Genomic DNA, 19,960 nt, shown 5'->3' on the forward strand with positions numbered 1-19,960 from the left:
GCTCTGAGGGCCGGCACGCACCCCGGAACAGCACCCCATCCTGCCCTCCCAACACCACAGGGATGGCAACGTGCCAGGAAGAAGGGAGGGGCCCCATGGCCAGCTGGCAGCCAGGTCCATGCCTAGCTCTGGCCACGCCCCGGGACACAGGGCACCCCAGGGTGGCCTCCTGCCTGGGGCTTGGGGAGTGTAGTCGTGTGCCCTCCGGCCCCTCTGCACCCCCGGCACTCTGCCTTGGGGGTTCAAGCCCACCTGATCGGTCCCTGCCTGTTCACCTAGTAGTAAAGCCGGTCAACGAGTCTCAAAGCGATGCTGGGCAGAGTGGCCGCTGAGCCCACAGTAAATGCCACCCGGGCATCTGGCTGGGGGAGGAGCCACCCGAGGGGTCCCTGGCTTCTTGGGCGGGTGCAGGGGGGCTGAGTGCAGGTGGGAAATGCGCAGAAGGAGAAAAAGCAGAGAAGGAACGAGAACTGGGCGCAGCTGAGCACCCTGAGGGGCGCTGGGCACAGACGACCTCAGAGAAGCGGGAGCTCTGGGTTCCATCCGAGCACTGAAGGGTGTGACCCCCAAACAGAACTAACAGCAGGCAAGGACAGGGGGCCCAGGAGAGCAGCACGGGGGTCGCGGCGGGTGCCCTACCTGTGCCCCCTCATCGCCTGGCATACTGGATTCCCAGACCTAGCACTGAACTGCCGGTCCATGGGGTGCTTGTGGCCAGCAGGGACCTCCAGGCCCCCTGGGCACCATTTAGGACCCCTCTTTCCTCCAAGAAAAGGTCAGGGTGACAGCTCAGGGACATATGCCAGTCAGTCCCCGGTCCACCACAAACCCCTCTCCACACACACACACACACACACACACACACACACACACACCTCTGGCCTCCTGAGAATCACCAGGTTCTGACACGGAACCAGGAACCCCCCAGAGAAACCGAGTCAATCTTACGAAGTGACCTCTTTGGGCCGCACTCCTTCCCTCCAATCAATGTCCAACAGCCAGGGCCAGCAGAGTGACCGGAAGATCCAGGGGGATGGGGGTGATGCTCTTCCCAGGACAGGGACCAGTGAGGCCTTAGGGACCGTCCCTGCCAGCCTGCTCAGGGTCAAACCAGACACGACTGCCGACTCCCCACCCTGCCACAGTGGCCAGGGAGATGTCTAGAGAGTCTGCCATCGTGGGATGCAGAGCCCGGTCAGCTGCGGGGGGGCAGCTCCCTCGCCTGGAGCGCACTGGGGGTGCACCCACCCGGCCGAGCGCGAGAGCCAAGGAGGGGAGGCCAAGGCATGGAGCACTTCCTTCACACACCCTTTCTGATTTCCGCCCCCCCCCCCCCCACAGCCTGCACCCCTGAGCCCTGAGTAAGAACAAAGCACCAAGCTGGGGGCAGCCCCAAAGCCCTGCCCGGGATGCCCCCAAAGCAAAAACAAAGTTTTTATTTACTTATTTAGTTTTGGTTCGGGGGTGCACACCTTGCAGTTCTCAGGGGCTACTCCTGGCTCTGTGCTTGTGAATCACTCCTGGCCAGCTCGGAGGACCGAACGCGGTGCCGGGGATCAAACCCAGGTCAGCCGCATGCAAGGCCAACGCCTTACCTGCTATATTTTGACTCCAGTCCCCAGAGGGAAAAAAAGTTTGTCAAGAAAGCCTGAGGGCCACCGAAGGAGAGGCGCTTGTCACCAAGGCCCCCGGCCAGAGCCCTTAAGCCCCTTATGCTAATCCACTCCCAGAAAAATAGCACCACGATCCAGGAGAGGCTGATGCTGGGGGGGCGACCTACTTTTGAGGCGCTTACCCACGTCTCTGGCCCGCCAGCCTGCACGCCACCCGCCCCACACCGTTCCTGCCACCTTCCTGCCACCTGCCCGGTGGCCGGGCCCCGTCCGCTCCCACAGGCCCTCACCTGGTGCCCAGCTCAGGCTCAGCCCTTGCATGGACGGTCCCAAAGCACAGGCTCCCGTCCCCACCTGGGGACATACACCCCCAGGACCCGTCTCTCCAGGTCCCAGTCAATGATGCTCTGCTCAAACCTCCAGGTCAGGGCCAGCTTCGCTCCAGTTCAATCACCTTCACTTCTGCTGCTGGCCCCCAGGTGTTCGGTCAATACACCGTCCCCAGGTCCTCAGGGGCTGGAGCGATAACACAGCGGGAAGGGTGTTTGCCTTGCACGCGGCAGACCTGGATTTGATTCCCAGCATCCTCCCGTATGATCCTCCTCTGAGCACCGCCAGGAGTGATTCCTGGGTGCAGAGCCAGGAGCAACCCCTGAGCATCACCGGGTGTGACCCAAAAAGCAAAACAAAAAACAAAACCATCGTCCCCAAAAGCTTCGACGCCCTCTTTCTCCACAATTAATTCTTCCGAAGGAAGTGGGGGGAAAAAAGGATAAAAACTATGCCCCAAGGAGCTCAGAGCCCACAATTCCAACCGCCCTGGCCACGCGCTTGCAAGTCAGACATTGCCTGGCCAAACCCCCAAGAGCCACAGTTCACACATAGCCCTGGGCTCCCCGAAACTCCGAGACAGGGCACAAATCGGGGAAAAGGTTAATCCCAGCTCCGAGCAGATTTCAAAACACAGCCCGAGGAAAACTGCCGTGTGGAAACGGCCCTGAAACTGAAGGCAAATAATAAACTATTACTTATTTTGCCTGGGGGACCCGGACTCCCAAGGTAACACTGTAGCAAGGGAAATATGTAACCAACCTGTTGTCACCTTGTATCAACAGCAGCCAGATTTAACAGTTGACATGGACACGACTTACTTAAGCCTCAGTCCCCAGCCTGGTGCTTCGAATAACGCGGCTAGAAAACGTTCCTTTGCCCCAGTCTTGGCCATAGCTTCAGCTACGGGACCTCCAACTTCCCCACTTGCAACCACTCAAGTTCCCCCCCGCCGCCAGAGGCTGCCACTGTCCCCCCCTTACACAGACCGTCAAGGCTCTGCGGAGCGCGCCTGAGCCCCCGGCCCACCCCCAGATCCACCGGCCGCACCCCAGAGCTCCTCGAGGTGACCCTCAAGGCTCCACTTCACATTCCTAACGTGACAGACCCAAAACTGGGTCAGCCGCGGACGGGCAGGAAAAAGCCGGTGACTGGAGCAGAGTGATTCCCACGCGTCTCTCCGATACATCCACCCAGGGCGTCCAACAGTGTCCCCAGAGAAAAGGTGGCCTGCAGGAGGCAGCTGCTCAGGGCAGCGGGTACGGGGATTGGGGGGGTGCAGGACACAGTTCCCCTCTCTCTGGAGGAAGCGGGTCACCGTGACGCAGCAGGGAGTGGCTGCCTGGTCTAGATTGGGAGCAAGCCTGGGGTGGCCCGCCCGGGGTGGGGGGGGGTCTGCTTTATCTACCCCAGGATTTTGCCTTTTCCACCCCAGCCCCTCCATCCGCCCCTCCCCCTCCTTTGTTTTTGCCTGGGAACTGCACCTGGACTCCGGATGTGTCTGACTGAATTTATCTCAGGTCATCATGCCTTCAGACGTCTTCAACAGCTACCGAACCTTCCGTGGCCCTCACACTTGGTGACACGGCCCTACCTGAGGTCCCGATCCCCAGCCTAAGATAGGGGGTGGGCAGTGGAGAGACAGTACAGCACAGGCTAACCTGGGTTCAATCCCCAGCACCCCATCAGGACCCCCGAGCCCTGCCAGCACTGATCCTGGAGCACAGAGCCAGGAGGAAGCCCTGAGCACTGCCAGGGGTGCACCCCATCAGGACCCTTTAACCCTGCCTGCACTGATCCTGGAGCAGAGTCAGGAGGAAGCCCTGAGCAGGGGTGCCCCCAAAACAAAATGAAACAACGAAAGCTTAGGGCTACACATAGATGCTGCGTCCCTACCCCCAGGCACCACTGGGGAACTTCCGTGCTGGGCAGTCACAAAGCACCAGCCTGGCCCCAGCACTCACTCCAAACTCTTCACAAAAGTTCCTGGAAGGTTCTGGATGGGCTGTCCCTGAGACGGGCTCATGCAGGAGGGACCACCCAGGGATTCCGCTCCCCTGGGAGGGCTCATCTGGGGGCTCCACCCCCAGCCCCCTCTGTGAATGGCTCTGCCTGTTTCTCCCCAAGATCAGGTGAGTTTGCAGGGGGGCTCTTACAAGCAAGTCAAGGAGACCCTGGGCCCACTGTCTGTTCCGGAGGGAGGGGTGCTTCAAGACCAAAGCGATCAGCCCCCACGCGGACGTCCCCTGGCCTCGGCTCCTGCGTGCAAGGGGCTCTGTTCTGGGGCTGGAGTGATAGCACAGCGGGTAGGGTGTTTACCTTGCACGCAGCCGACCCGGGTTCGATTCCCAGCATCCCATATGGTCCCCCGAGACCGCCAGGAGTAATTCATGAGTGCATGAGCCAGGAGGAACCCCTGTGCATCACCAGGTGTGACCCAAAAAGCAAAAAAAAAAGCGGGGGGCTCTGTTCTCTCTCAGCATCGCAGGGAAAGATGCTGAGTCAGGGCTGGCAATGGGTATCAAACCCGGGCTCCTGCATCAAGCCATATGCACTAGAGCTTTGTACCAACTCCCCAGCTGGGTCGCAGGGGCCGGAGCGATAGTACAGCAGGTAGGGCGCTTGCCTTACACGGGGAAACCCAGTTCGATCCCCGGCATCCCACATTTTCCACTCCCATCAAGCAACCTCAGGAGTGATCCCTTAGTGCAGAGCCAGGAGTAACTGCTAAGCATCATCGGGTGTGGCCCCCAAACCAAAAAAATAAAAATACAGACCAAGAGATGTTACAGTGGGAAGGCGCTTGCCTTGCACCCACGGACCCAGGTTCGATCCTCAGCATCCCATATGGGCCCCTAACCCGCCAGCAGCGATTCCTGAGCGCAGAGCCAGGAGCCAGCCCTGCTGAATGCGGACCCCAAACACAAACAAACAAAAACCAGAGTGGGGGGCTGGAGCAATAGCACAGCGGGGAGGGCGTTTGCCTTGCACTCAGCTAACCTGGGTTCGATCCCCAGCATCCCATATGGTCCCCTGAGCACCGCCAGGGGTAATTCCTGAGTGCAGAGCCAGGAGTAACCCCTGTGCATTACCGGGTGTGACCCAAAAAGCCAAACAACAAAAAAAAAAAACAGAGTTGGCCAGAGAGACAGCACGGTCGGCAGTCACTTGCTTTAAACGCAGCCAACCCGGGTACATCCCCAGCACCCCATATGGTCCCCCGAACCCACCAGGAGTGATCTCTGTATGCAAAGCTGAGAGTAAGCCCTGAACACCATCAGGTAGCCCTAAAAACCATAAAGAGAGAAAGAGACAAATGGAGGGAGGGAGGGAGGGAGGGAGAGAGGGAGAGAGGGAGGGAGGGAGGGAGGGAGGGAGGAAGGAAGGAAGGAAGGAAGGAATGAAGGGAGGGAGAAAAAAGAAAAGACCGAGTAGGGTCCAGAGAGATGGTTCATGAGGCCATGCGCAGGGGCTGCTTGAACCCCAATTCATTCCCCAACACAGTGGGGTGCCCCAAATGGCACTGGAAGCAACCCCCAAGTGACCTCTGACTCACCTAGGTGCTCCTAGCACCTCCCGGGGTGGCCTGAAAATGAAATAAATGTGGTTCCCCAACCTTCCTCCCTGCACCCCCCTGACCTGGGTCACCCAGCTCTGTCGTGGGGGCTCAGCAGGGTGGCGGCCCATTTTCCAGTGCACTTGATTGTCCCTCACAGTGACAACAGGAGAGTGTCGGGAAAGTTGGAGGAAGCCTAAACTCTGCAGGAAACCGTGGATGGGACCAGAGCGACAGTCCAGCGGGGAGGGCCTGATCGTACACACGGCTGACGACCCGGGTTCCATCCCGGGCACCCTAGGGTTCCCTGAGCACAGAAATGAGAGTAAGTCCTAGGCATCTCTGAATGGGGCCCCCAAACCAAATAAACAAAACCCTCAGAGGGGCACTAGAGAAGATGGCCCAGAAAGCTGCTACAAGCGTGTCATCTTATCAACACCGGTTCACCAAAAGCGAAGGGGAACTACAGAGCAGGGGAGAGCCTGAGAGACAAGGTTACTGGGGACCAGAGAGAAAGACAGCAAAGCGAGTAGTTGTTCCTTGCACGCAGCTGACCCGGGTTCGATTGCAGGTCACTGAGCACTGCCTGCAGTGATCCCCAAACAGGGCCAGGAATCCCCTGAGCATCGCCAGGGGTGCCCCAAAAGTTTTTAGGAGGTTCCTTGGGACCAGAGAGAGCGAGTACTGAGGGACGGCTCTGGCCTTGCATAAGTCACCACCCCAGCTGGATCGCTGGCACTGAACAGGGTTCCAGAGCCCTGCCAGGAGTGATCCCTGAGCACAGAGCCAGGAGAAAGCGCTGAGCGCTGCTGGGTGTGGCCCCAAACAGAAACAAAACAACCGGCAAGCAAGTTAGTTTGGGGCCCAGAGAAACAATGCAGGGGGTTCGAGTACATGCTTAGTAGCACATGGTCCCAGGTTCAACCCCCCAGGGACCCTCATGAGTGAAGTCCGATCCTGGCAGCTGCTACAATTGCCACCCCCAGGGCCTACTTCCCACTACACCACATCAGGTGAGTATAAGCACCACAAAAAAGGGTGCAGGGGATGGGGTGGGGGCCAGTTTATGCCCTGTACACATGGTCTCCCAAATACCACCACTGGTGGGTGGGACCGCAGGTGACCCCCGTCACCCAGACTTCAGTATCACCACATCCTTGGGCCCCTGCTCTGAGGCTCCAGTCCAGCGGGCTGAGAATCCCCAACAGGGACTCCAGGGGCCTCCTGATCACTGCAGGGATGGCCCCTGGGGGTGGAACCCCTTGGTAAGTAAAATGAATTGGGAGCACCAGGGGCAGGAAGTGTCACTATCTCAACCACCAACCCCCAACCCCCCCATCCCCCCACACCCCTCCACACCCCCGCCCCAGCCTTGAGCCTATGTCCCTGTGTCCCCAACGAGCACCCCAGTCTGTCATCACAGAGACAACATAGGGGAAGGACATGGCGATGAAGGCAAGTGGGTTTCACCAACATGTTAAATCTTTAGTGGGGGGACAGGAGGGCTGACCAAGCCCTCCCGGAAGCGGGCAGAGCCCCATACATCCTGTTCTCCACGGCTCACTGCATGGGAGCTCTCTGTCCAACCGGCTGACCGCACCAAGGGGAAGACAGGAGGCCCCAGGCACAAAAGCCCTGGTGGGAGTCGCCGATCCCCTGACCTGGGACCCCTGACCCAGGGCCCCCCCGGGTCTGGACCAAAACCGCCTGCAGGTGTCTGGTTGAAACCTTGATTACGGAAACCAGCTAGAGCAAGATCTTCTCCTGCTGCCCCTTCCGGAACGTCCACCAACCCAGTCCGCCCTGCTCCAGGGTTGGAACAATCCAGGTACCTCAGATATCTGCCCAATGTGCCGATGAGGCCTGCTGGATGCCGGGACTGGGCGGGGAGGGCAGAGAGGTGCAGGTGGAGCTTAGGCACCAGCGAATCCAGGCGCTCCGGCTTCCTGGGACGGTTGCCACAGAGACTGGGGGGCGCGACTCCTTCCCTGTACCTAGCGCAGTGCAGGCCCCACAGCTGGCCCAGTCCCGGAAAGGACTGTGCCATGTATTTCCCAACCCACCACGGGGCCATCCACCTGGGGACAACACATCACTCTGCAATGATAAACGTTCAATTATTAACTCCCCCAAACAAGCCTGGAATTAAAACAAAAAAACAACCCCACAGAAAGTGGTCGATTCCACCGAGAGAACACTCGGCGGCTCGTCTCCTGGCCCCTAAAGGGTAGTTGGCCCGGCCCCAGGGCGCGCTGGGAGCCCAAAGTCCACCCAATATTTGCATGGGGTAACAAGTGACGTTGGCGACGTTCGCCCAATATTTGCATGGGGTAAAAGGTGAAGTTCACGGAAGGCCACGGGATACTGGGGCTATAGAAGGAAATGTTCCCCGCCTGTGTTAAGTAACCGATAAAAACAACCACCACAACGTGCCCTGGGCAACCCATTCTATTTCTAGAACCGTCCAAGAAATGGCTAACGGCTTCTGCAGGGGAGTGAGGGCGGCGGCCAGCTCAGCCCGGGAGCTGCATCTGCAAACAGTCGGGAACGGAGACCAGAGACGTCCTCCCCCGGCACCGCTCAAGTTCAAGTTCAAAGCCGGACTCCGGGCCCGCGTGCATGGAGGGGGAAGGGGGGGGCGCTGAACCCCGCCAACTTCCTACCTCGAGGGCCGCTTCTCTGCGGAAAAAGCCCCAGTCGGGCTCGGAAGTCGGGGTGCCGGGGGCGGGGGGCCCCCCCAACCCCCCCCCGACCCACTCTGAACCACGCCGGGGTGACTAAACAATTTCTCCAACAAAGGGAAAAAATGCAAACGATCAAAGTACGGCAGCGGCCGGGCCGCCTCCCCCTCCCGCCGCCGCGTCCGTAATTGCAGCCTTGGCCCGCGTCCCCGGGCGGCGGCGGCGGCGGCGGCGGCGGCGCGCGCGGCCGGGGCGCCCCGCCCCCCGCACCCCCGCACCCCCCGCTCGGCGGCGTCACGTGACGGCGGCGAAAACTAGGGGAAAGGTTAGCGCGAACCCCGCCCCCGCGCGGCGCGGCCCGGCCGCTCAGATCCGGTTCCACCGGCCGTGCCCGCAGGAACCTTCCGGCGCGAGCTGGCGCGCATCGCCGGGGGCGGCGCGGGGAGCCGCGGGGCGGCCGCGGGGGGCGCGTGGGGGGGGCGCGGGCGGGTGGGGGAGGGCGCGGGCGGCGGCGGCGGGGCCCGCGGAGCGGCCCGCGGTGTTTCTATGAATGGGCACCGGGCGCGGCCGTGGCGTCCAGCCTCGGGCCCCGGTCCCGGGACTCCCCAGGGGCCCGGCCTTGGCAGCGGGTCGGGGTCGGGCCAAGGGCGGCGGCGGCGGCGGCGGCAGGGAGCGGGTTGCATCCCCGCCGCACCTCGGGCTCGACACGGCGCCGGGGCTCGCGCGTGGACCCGGAGCGCCGCCACCCCGACGGGCGCCTTGGCACCGAGGCTGGGCGCCGCGCGCGCGCGCGCACGCCCCGCGCCCCCTCCCACCCTGATTTATTTTCGTTTATTTCATTCGGTCCATTCAACAGCTGTTGGACCCGAGTGGCCAGCGCAAGGCCAGGCCAGGCAGGGATGCTTCCGGGGAAGGAAGCCCCGTCACTGAGGCTCGCCAAGGAACCCCGGGGCGCACCGGGCCGGGCCACCCCCCGGGGGCCACCCCGGGCCCCCGCACCGGTTCCCTCGCCCGCGACGCGCCCCGGTGGCCTAACGCCAGACCCTCCCTCGCCAGAATCCCCAGCATCTGCACTAATCCCCGCGCGCTGCCAGCCCCCCTGAAGGCTTCGGGAAGGTGGGGGTGGGGGGAAGGGGCGAGGCCCAATTACGGACCCGCGGAGTGCGGCCATTTTATATATTGTTATTATCGTTATTCTTTCCGCGTTGTGGTTCGGACGGAATCGCACCAGCCTGAAGATCTGGAAGGACCAGAAATCGGACGCCGGGGCCAGAAAATAGTGTAACAAAATACCCGCTTCCAGGGGTAAAACTGATTTTCACTTTCTTCGGTCAGCGACAAAAGTTACCGCTTCCCGGCTCGGCGCTGTCCTTCAGCCGGGCGCGGAGAGGAGGGGACGTGAGCGTGTCCCCGGCGGGCGCGCGGGGTCCCTCTGGGTTCGACCTGGCTACTTCCCGGGCACTTGCGACCCTCGGCTTCGGGAAGTGGCACCGGCTCTCATCTTTGTCCCCTCCGGGGTAAGGGAAAGCCGAGCCCCGATTTACATTATAAAGACACCGCGCGCGCTTGGCTAGCGGGGGGCAGCTGGGCTGCCCGGCCGAGCGCGCCCCGCTCCGGGCCTCCGGGTCCCGCCGTCGGGGCTCGAAGGCCAAGTTCGCACAGGCCCGGTCACGGTCACGTGCCGCCCCCGCCCCCACCCCTGGTGCGGACACCGGGGGGGGGGGTGGGGGGGGACCCAGCACGACCTTGGTCAGATCTCCCAGGCCCCAGCACCCAGGTGCCTCGCCCAGCACCAAACTGCGGGGACCCAAGCCGAGACCCCAGCCACCCAGCCCGAGCCCACCGCGGGCGACCGGGACACCGGGAGTCCCCGCGCCTTGGGCGTGTCCAGACGCTGCCCAGCGGCGACGGCGTGGAGAGAGACTCCGCCGCTCCACGCACCTTCTCGAGCGGGGACGGTCCCAGGAGCGCCCGCACGGGGCCAGCCCGGGTACCCGGAGGACCCCTGCCCAGACCCAAACTACCCGCGAGGGGAGAGGGACCGAGAGGGTCGCGGAGGCCCGCCTCGGAGTGGGGGGCGGAGGGGGAACGGCACACGCGCAGAAGCCCCCAGACCCGTGCCACTGCGGGATGCGGGGCGATGCGGGAGAGCCGACGCCCCAGTACCCCGGCCCAGAGGACCGGGCATCACCCGCGCTCCCGCGCACCACGGGCTGTAACGCGCGGCGCTCCGTCGGAACCCCGGGCCTCACCCACTCCGCGGGGCTGGGAGAGAACTCGGGACCCACCTGGCCCCGGGCCAGAGCGTTCGGCCATGTCCGGAGCCGAGCATCCCTCCGGCTGCCCACGGGACCAGTCCGGCCCCGCGCGCGCAGCGACCTCGGGGCTGTCCCCTGCGCCCCCCCGGGACTCAACCCACTGTCATAAGTGGGGAGTCCCCGCCCCACTCCCGCTTCCGGCCGTGTCCGCACCCCGGTGTCCCGGGGGGACCTGGCGGCTCCCCTCGGGCGGCAGCAGCTGCGCGTCCCCGGCCGGCCGGGTCCGGGTCCCCGCGCGCCCCCCGGCCCGGAGCCGCGCCGCCTCCTGCAGGGCGGCGCCCGCCCCCCGTGCCCGCCGGCGCGCGGCCGCGGCCGGGCCTTACCGAGGGGGAGCTCCGAGGCGCGGCGGCGGCGGAGCGGACAGCAGCGGCGAGCGGGCCGGGCAGCGGGAGGGCCGCGGGCGAGTCCGGGTGCGCCCGACGCCGGCCGCGCCGATTGGCTCCGGCGCTCGGGGCTGCGGCGCCGGCGGGCGGGGGGCGGGGCGGGGCGGGGCGCCGGCCGGGGCGGGGCGTCGGCGGGGCGCCCCGGGAGCGTGGCAGGTGGAGAAACTGAGGCCCGCGCGGGCGCGCGCGCCGCCTCCACGTTCCTCCGGACTGGCGCTGCGGCGAGCTTCCGCAGCCTGCGAGCCTCAGTTTCCCCCCTCTGAGACAAGCGCAGACTCCGGAGCTCCCGGCCGGCGAAAGCTGAGGCCTTGCGCCGTCCAACCCCCAGACGCCTGCTGCCCCCGACCCAGCACCCCCGGACGCCCACTCGGGGCGCTCTGCAGAGCCCGCGGCCCCCGTGGGACCCCGAGCGGCAGCCGCGGCCTCGGGGGGGCAACATTTAGTGGGCGCCCGGAAGCGAAAGGGCTGGACACGGGGCCGGGATGACCCCGGAGCCTCCCGAGCGGGCACTGAGCTCGCGAGAAGGGCCGCGGGGGAACCGGCTGGACCGAGGGCAGCGGCTGTGCGGGGACGGGACGGGGCGGAGCCGGCCCCGGGCGACTCGGCGCGCGGTGCTCCCGGGCCCGGCCTGCAGGCGCGCGCCCCGGCGGGACGCGGGGGCTCGGTGCGCCCCTGGGCGCGGGGTGCAGGGTGGGCCGCGGGCCGCGGAAGGGTCCAGAAGAGAAAACGAAAGCCGCGGCCGGGACCCGCCCCGCTGCCCGCCGCGACGTCACGGGCGCGCGTTCGAACTGTCGCGTTTTCTCTCCCGGGCGGGTGGCGCGGCCTGAGGCTTCCCCGAGGCGCCGGGCGCTACCGCATCTGTCCCCGGATTTCCTTCCTTCCAACGGCGCGCGCGGCGGGAAGCGCCTCCGGGAACCTTTGGGACCTTCCCCCGCTCCTTTAATAAAGCTGAACCGGTGCCCCGCGGGAGCGGCTGTTCCCGGCAGATCCCCGAAGGGAAGCAAGCAGAGGTCAAAGGGCAGCGTCTGCCACACTTGGGGGACGTTTTGGTGACACTTCTTGTCGTCCCTCTGGAGACGCACTGGGGAGAGGTTGGAGCGCGTGAGCTGCGCACGGTGGGGGAGTGGGGGGTGCAGGGGGCAGCTCCATCCCCATCACCGCAGGGGCCCCCAGCGCAGCGCAGAGCTCGGCGAGGCCCCAAACCAGCAACAACAAAGATTGCCTCCCCGTGCACTTTCACGATGGACTATTTTCCTTTTTAATTGAATTTTCTTTTTTTTTTCTTTTTGGGTCACACCTGGCGATGCACAGGGGTCACTCCTGGCTCTGCACTCAGGAATTATCCCTGGCGGTGCTCAGGAGACCATATGGGATGCTGGGAATCGAACTCGGGTTGGCCACGTGCAAGGCAAACGCCCTACCCGCTGTGCTATCGCTCCAGCCTCTTAATTGAATTTTTAAATCTTTGTCATGATTATAAGGCGGTGTGGGAGCTCTCCTCACTTTCTTTTAGCATGGGTGAGGCGGGGTAAAAGGAAAAGCAAGTATCCCTCCCCTCCCCCACGCCTGCACCTAGCAACCCCTGCACCCCGTTTAATTTGCACTGCTCAGAGAGGATACAAGTTGACACCCCCCAAACCCGCAGCAGCCCCGCCGCTGCCTTGAGCGGTCACTACCCGCCAACCTGCAGGTTTCAGGAGGTGAGGAGGGGGCGATGCATCCGCCCTCCAGGGGCCAAAGTGACGCCCGCACCTCCCCCTGCACTTGCCTCGAGGTCTCTGACCCCGTGCCCTCACATGCCCTTCCTTCCTGTCCCTAGAAAGGCAGCTGTGGCCACCCAAGGTCACTTTCCCCCTCGCGTGGGGCCGCTCGGGCGCCCGCGCAATCCGCTCTGTTCCCCGCCCGTTCCCGGGCTCTGCGCCCTTGTCCCGTCCGGGCCCGCGCGCGTGTCTCGGGCCACCTGCAGGCCAGGCCTCGCCAGGCCAGCGCCCGCGTCCTGCCATGGGAGCGGCCAGCATGAGCCCGGGCGAGGGCGACACCTCGGCCTGCAGCTCCCTGGGGCCACCAGCCCGGGCACCTAATCAATAGGGCGGGGAGCCCCGGGGGAGCTCTGAGCTGCGTCTGGTCCCTGAGTCCCTCTGGACCCAAAATTTCCCGGATGTGAATATCTATTGTAGAACCTAGCTAGAACAGAATTTAAGGTATTCGCCCCGCTGCCGGATTGTGGCTATGAGGGAACAGTTTTTATTTTACTGCATGTGATGTTTTAATTAACCCTGAGAGAGTCCCTTTTATAACTCCAAAAATAGTTTTTTGTGGAAAAAAGCCAAACATGTAAAAGTTTAATGAGACAGGCATAGCGATGAGAGTGGAGCTCCCAATGACCAAGCTAGCCCCAACATGTTGGCCCTGCACCCGCACCCACACCCTTTTTAAAATTTTTGAAATATTACTACTACTACTACTACTACTACTACTACTATTTGGGTTTTTTGCCACACCCAGTGATGCTTAGGAATTACTTCCGGCTGACCCTATGGTAAGCCGAGGATCAAACCCGGGGTCAACCAAGTGCAGTGCAAGGCAAATGCCCTCCCCGCTGTACTCTCGCTCTGGGTCCCTGTACCCCCTTTTTTTAGGAGCAAACCCAGAAATTCGGCCATTCTGTGCACAAGTCCTTGAGTTCCAAACTCTAAGCTAAGAGGATTTTTTTTTGGTTTTGTGGCCACACCCAGCAGTGCTCACCGCTTACTCCCGGTTCTGGCGGGACTTGAGAACCCTATGGGGTGTCAGGGTCAGCCACTGGACTGTAAACAAACGCCTCGCCTGCTGTCACTGTCCTGTCCGCGTCACCAGCCCCCAAGTCTCCTTTCTCAAGAATACAGAGGCGGAGTGCCATTGTCCTGGCGACAGCAGAGGAACAACTGTAACACAAGACATATCAGCCCCGTTTCCTGCCAAGACTGCGGCTCCAGCCAGCCACCGGCTCTTGGGCCGCATCTTGTTGGCGGCTTCCCAGAAGGTCGGGATCCAAAAGCATGTGACTTCGGGATTCAGCATCTGGTTCCCAGGGGAGGCAAAGGGGTCCCCTCAGCCTTCCCGACCCATCCTCCAGGAGCCTTACCCCACCCTGAATTGGAAGCCAGAGTCCCCGTAGGCAGTGAGCAGTGTGTCCACATCAGGGGTGACATCATGCGCACTTCTGGCCAGCAACCCTGGGGTCAGCGAGTGTGAAAGGAAGTAGGTCCACGCCAGCACCTCAGAAGTCACCCAAGGCCGGAGCCAACGGAAGCGCTGAGCTCAGAGCCAGGTGGCATCTGCTTGGTCCCCTGGTCCACTGACCTCCCCGGGCTTAGAGTCCTAACTAGCAGGGCCAGAGAGCTCAGACATGCCCACCCTGCATGTGGTCAACGCCAGTCCCATCCCTGGCACCGCTCATGGTTCCCCGGTGCACTGCCAGGTGTGGCCCAAATCACTCTCCCCAAGTAAATAAAAAAGAAATAAGGATATCGGGCCAGAGAGATAATACAGCAGGGAGGGCCCTTGCCTTGCGTGTGTCCAACCCAGGTTCGATTTCCCAGCATCCCGTCCCCAGGTTCCCTCAAGGAATGATCCCTGAACATAGAACGAGGAGTAAGCTTTGAACACTGCTGGTGTGGCCCCCGAAATGAAAATAAATAAATAAGGCTTGCCCAACAGCCCAGCCAGGGCCCTTCCTCCCTGGCATTTAAAGAGGATCAGAGGAGAGGCCAGAATGACAAGTCAACTGGGAGGGCATCTGCCCTGCATGCAGCCAACCCGGTTCAATTCCCAGCATCCCATTTGGCTCCCCCAAGCACTGCCAGGAGTGATTCCTTTTTTTTTCTTTTTGGGTCACATCTGGCGTTGCTCAGGGGTCACTCCTGGCTCTGCACTCAGGAATTACTCCTGGCGATGCTCACGGGACCATATGGGATGCTGGGAATTGAACCGCATGCCAGGCAAATGCCCTCCCCACTGTGCTATCACTCCAGCCCATCCAGGAGTGATTCCTGAGTGCAGAGTCAGGAGTGAGTCCTGAGCATCACCTGTTGTGCCCCCACCCAACCCCTGACAGAGGAAGCCTCAGTTTCCCCTGGCCAGTGAGGAAGAAACAGTTTTCTCTCTCCAGATGTTCCATCTCTGCCCCATCAACCTGACACACATTTGAGGCTCTGTCTTGGCATTCCCGGGGCTTCCCAGGAACATAAAACTCCACCCTGGAACATCGGCTGATAGAGAAACTAAGATAATGGGCAGTCCTGGAGTCTAGGCTGACGGGGAAACTGAGGTCATTGGCATTTGGGCCTGGGAGATCTTCCCCTGGCCAGTGAGGAAGAAAGCCACAGTTTTCCCCTTGGCCCCTGTCCTCCATGACCTGACACATTTCATTCCCAAGTCCTGCCCAGTGGTCAGAGATTTCCAGGATCTTAAAACTCTGTCCTGGTGAGCCTAGGCCGACAGGGAGACTAAGATAACGGGCATAAAAACTGCCCAGAGAGATTTAGACCAGCTGGAAATCCTTGAGAGTTTCTGGCATCTCGTGTAAATCCTTGTCAACCGATAAAGCATGCAAGGAGCCTTTAAGAGGACACACACAAAGTTCCCTTTAACTTAATCCTATGCTAAGTTCCTCCCCGTCTGGGGACCTCCTTTTCTTTTCTCTACTTTCCAGTAAACGTTTCTACTTTCCAGCTCTGATCCTGAGCATCTGTATTATTTAATATTTCCGTTCTTGAAAATATGGAAGAAAATACGGAAGAACCTGGGAATCGCGAACAGAGATGCCCACTGCTACTTTGACCTCATCAGCATCACCCCCCCAAAATAAAAGAAGGATGGAAAACGTGTGTTGTAGTGAAGAGCGAACAAAACCATCGGCAGAAGTTTCCCTCAAATGACCCAACCCCTAGAACCCCAACCCCATGCCCGTGGGCACCAGAGGGGTGAGCTGGGGCTTCTCCCCGGGTTTTGACTGAGCAGCCAGGGAACGGGGGAAGAAGCCGCAATACAGACATAGGTGAAGCACACGGGCTGCCGCAGACACGCGTGACCCCGATTCAGGGCATCAGGGACAGAGGCAGTGCTGGCTGTGTGACTCTGGGGGCCCCACGGGGTGCATGAGGGTCCCTCAGGCGGAAGCAGTTGACACTGCACTTTGCCGCTGTCAGGCGGGCCTGCTGGTTGCTGTATTATTCACTCGGTTATTTATTTGCAGTCCCGGGCATCAAGCCCAGGGCCTGACATGTCCCCCCACACGTGACGCGCCCTGGCCCTTTCCAGGTTGCATGTTTGGTCATGCTTTGTTTCAGGTGCGTGCGTGGCAGTGCCCACAACTGTTCCCAGCTCTGTGCTGGGGGGAGGGGGGAGGGAACGGGGTGGGAGGCGCAGGGGAAGGTGAAGAAGCTTATGGGGCTGTGAGCACACATGTGTGATCGCGTGATCGCGTGATCTGGCCTTGGGGCCTCAGTGATAGAGCTGGTGCTGCCTGTGTGACCCTGGGCAAGTTGGGGGTGAGGGGTGCACCCTCCCCCCAGCCTCCAGGCTACACGCATCAGTGCTCAGGGTTGACTCCATCATTCCTGTCAGGGCTGAGGGACTAGATGGGGTAACAGGGCTAGTACCTGGGTCAGTCGTGTGCAAGGCTCTTCCTGCTGGACTCTTGCTGTGACCTGAGTGGCAGATTTGGAGGGGGTGCTTGGCTTTTTGGGTCACACCCAGTGATACTCAGGGGTTGCTCCTGGCTCTGTTCTCAGGAATTGCTCCTGGCGGTCCTCAGCGGACTATATGGGATGCTGGGAATCGAACCCGCATTGCTCCAACCCCGCTAATGTTTTAACCAAACCCATGGAAAGATTTAGAGGTGACCTGGGGACGTGACTCGAGTGGTAGCGTGGGGGGCTTCATCTGGGTCTGTGTGCCCCGTCCCCAACACCACCCTTGTCCCCAACCATCAGACACCTCACTCTCAACAACAGAAAGAGTCAGGGGGCCAGATCAGTAGCAGAGAGAGCAGGGAGGGCTCTTGCCTTGCACAGGGCAGACCAGGTTCGATCCCTGACATCCCGTAGGGTCCCCTGAGCACCGCCAGGAGTGATTCCTGAGTGCAGAGCCAGGAGGAACCCTTGTGCAACACTGGGTGTGGCCCAGAAACAAAGAAACAAAAATTTGAAAAGTGTGTGAGGGGAGTCACCCAGGTCAGGGAGAGGTGGGGTTCACTAGGACAGGGACCCCCAGCCCAGAGCCAGTACACTAGTTAAGGCATTGGCAGGAGTGAGCACAGACCCAGAAGCGCCTGTGAGCGAGGCTGGTGTGGCCCCAACCTTCCCCCAAGGAGCTGGAGGGGTGGAAGTGAGTTCTGACACGGAAAGGTATGCACCCAGGGTCTTCACTACCAGCCCCCCACCAACCCTCACAGGCTCCTCAGGGGGGCGGCCCCAGGTGGGGGACGGTGCTGCCTGTTGGGCTGTTTTCAGAGGAGCCCAAGGCGGGCGGGGGCAGGGGGAGGGTGACCGGTGGCGCTGCTTCTTGCTGGGGGTTCTGCCTGTCCCCCAAACCAAGGAGCTGTGGGAACTCCGGGGAGGAAGTTGCCCCCAGGGTGATGCCAAGTTCCAGGGGAAGCGCCCATGAGGGCAGCGCAGGGCCCACAGAGGTCCGAGCACGGGCTTAAAGGCCCTGTCGGCTTCCTCCCTGCCTTGTGCCCAGGGCCAGGGGGTCAAGTTGAGGTTCTGATCATAATGCTGCCCTGCAGGTCTTTGCTGCATGTGTTTTCTGCCTGAATAGGGATGGGGGATGGGGGCGGGAAGGGTTAAACGACTCTTCCTGAGTCTGTCTGGCTTAACGGCCTGCAGCTCAACACAACCCCGTCCCCAAACGGGGCCGGGCCGTGGAGCACAGACCTTGGGGCTCCCTGGCCGGTTGGTGTTTCCCTCCCTAGAGCCTGTGTTGGGTTGTTGCCTGGAGCAGGAAGGACTTGCTTCTTTGATCCTTTTTTCATCAAAAGCCCAAGTTCACGAGCAGCTGAAGCTCAGGCTGGGGGTGGAGCCCCATGCCTCAGCCCTGCCTCCCGGCTGCCTCACCCCTGCAGCCCAGCCACCTCAGCCCTGCAGCCCTGCCACCCCACCCCTGCAACCCAGCCACCTCGCCCCTGCTGCCCAGCCGCCAAACGCCTGCAGCCCAGCCGCCTCACCCCTACTGCCAGCCACCTCGCCCCTACAGCCCAGCCACCTCGCCCCTGCTGCCCAGCCACCCCGACCCTGCTGCCCAGCCACCTCACCCCTGCTGCCCAGCCACCTCGCCCCTGCTGCCCAGCCACCTCGCCCCTGCTGCCCAGCCACCCCGACCCTGCTGCCCAGCCACCTCACCCCTGCAGCCCAGCCACCTCGCCCCTGCTGCCCAGCCACCTCAGCCCTGCAGCCCAGCCACCTCGCCCCTGCTGCCCAGCCACCTCAGCCCTGCAGCCCTGCCACCCCACCCCTGCAACCCAGCCACCTCGCCCCTACAGCCAGCTGCCTCATCCCTGCAGCCCAGCACCCTCGCCCCTACAGCCCAGCCGCCACACCCCTGCAGCCCAGCCACTTCATCCCTACAGCCCAGCCACCCCACAGCCCAGCCCCTGCAGCCCAGCCACCTCACTCCTGCAGCCCAGCCACCTCATCCCTGCAGCTCAGCCGCCACACCTCTGCAGCCCAACCACCTCGCCCCTACAGCCAGCTGCCTCACTCCTGCAGCCCAGCACCCTCGCCCCTGCAGCCCAGCCACCTCGCCTCTGCTTCCCAGCCACCCCGCCCCTGCAGCTCAGCCACCTCGCCCCTGATGCCCAGCCACCACACCTCTGCAGTCAAGCTGCCTCATTCCTGCAGCCCAGCCGCCACACCCCTGCATCCCAGCCACCTCACCCCTGCAGCCCAGCCACACGCCCCTGCAGCACAGCCACCTTGCCCCTGATGCCCAGCCACCTCACCCCTGCATCCCAGCCACCTCGCCCCTGATGCCCAGCCACCACACCTCTGCAGCCAAGCTGCCTCACTCCTGTACCCCAGCCGCCACACCCCTGCATTCCAGCCACCTCACCCCTGCAGCCCAGCCACACGCCCCTGCAGCACAGCCACCTCATCCCTGCTGCCCAGCCACCTCACCCCTGCAGCCCAGGACCCTTGCCCCTGCTGCCCAGTCACCTCATTTCTGCAGCTCAGAAGCCACACCCCTGCAGCCCAACCACCTCATCCCTGCAGCCCAGCACCCTCGCCCCTGCAGCCCAGCCACCCCGCTCCTGCTGCCCAGCTGCCACACCCCTGCAGCCCAACTGCCTCACTCCTGCTGCCCAGATACCTCATCGCTGCTGCACAGCTGCCACACCCCTACACCCCAGCCACCTTGCCTCTGCTGCCCAGCCACCTCATCCCTGCAGCCCAGCCACCTCACCCCTGTACCCCAGCCACCTTGCTTCTGCTGCCCAGCCACCTCATCTCTGCAGCTCAGCCGCCACACCCCTGCAGCCCAACCGCCTCGCCCCTACAGCCATCTGCCTCATCCCTGCAACCCAGTCCCCTCCCACTTGCAGCCCAGCCACCTCGCCCCAGCTGCCCTGCCACCACACCTCTGCGCCTCACTCCTGCAGCCCACTCGCCACACCCCTGAAGTCCAGCCACCTCACCCCTACCACCCAGCTGCCTCGCTCCTGCCGCCCATCTGCCTTGCCAACAGCGAGTGTGAGTTTTCATCAGACACAGCCCAGTGCCCTGCAAATCCTCCTGAATCTGTGGCAGCCTCACAGAGAGGCGCGCTCTCTGGCTTGGGAGGAAGGCTGGAAGCGCTTCAAAGTGGGCATTGTGACCCCTCAGATCCCGGTGCCTCTGCCTGTCGGGGCTCCCATCTCTGTCAGGGGAGTCCAGACCTGAGTGAGCACTGAAGGCAGGAGAGCACACGGGAGAGAAGGCGCTGGCCTTGCACGTGGCCAACCCTGGTGCTATCCTCAGTGCCCCTCAAGGTCCCCTGAGCACTGCCAGGAGTGATTCCTGAGTGCAGAGCCAGGAGTAAGCCCTGAGCATTGCTGAGTGTG

The 19,960-nt window shown here is 62.5% G+C and overlaps 1 protein-coding gene across 1 annotated transcript in view; it reads right to left on the reverse strand.

Annotated features, from left to right (window-relative positions):
• The window catches only part of CPT1A (carnitine palmitoyltransferase 1A), a 52,487-nt gene extending 41,560 nt beyond the window's left edge, over positions 1-10,927 (reverse strand). Inside the window, exon 1 of the mRNA XM_056131998.1 lies at positions 10,822-10,927. The gene's annotated coding sequence lies outside the window, so the exon portion shown is untranslated. The remainder of the gene's footprint in view (positions 1-10,821) is intronic.
• Between the last annotated feature and the right edge of the window lie 9,033 nt (positions 10,928-19,960).

Source organism: Sorex fumeus, unplaced genomic scaffold (genome assembly GCF_029834395.1).
Source record: "Sorex fumeus unplaced genomic scaffold, SorFum_2.1 ptg000093l, whole genome shotgun sequence".
In the NCBI taxonomy this organism is placed as follows: Eukaryota; Metazoa; Chordata; class Mammalia; order Eulipotyphla; family Soricidae; genus Sorex; species Sorex fumeus.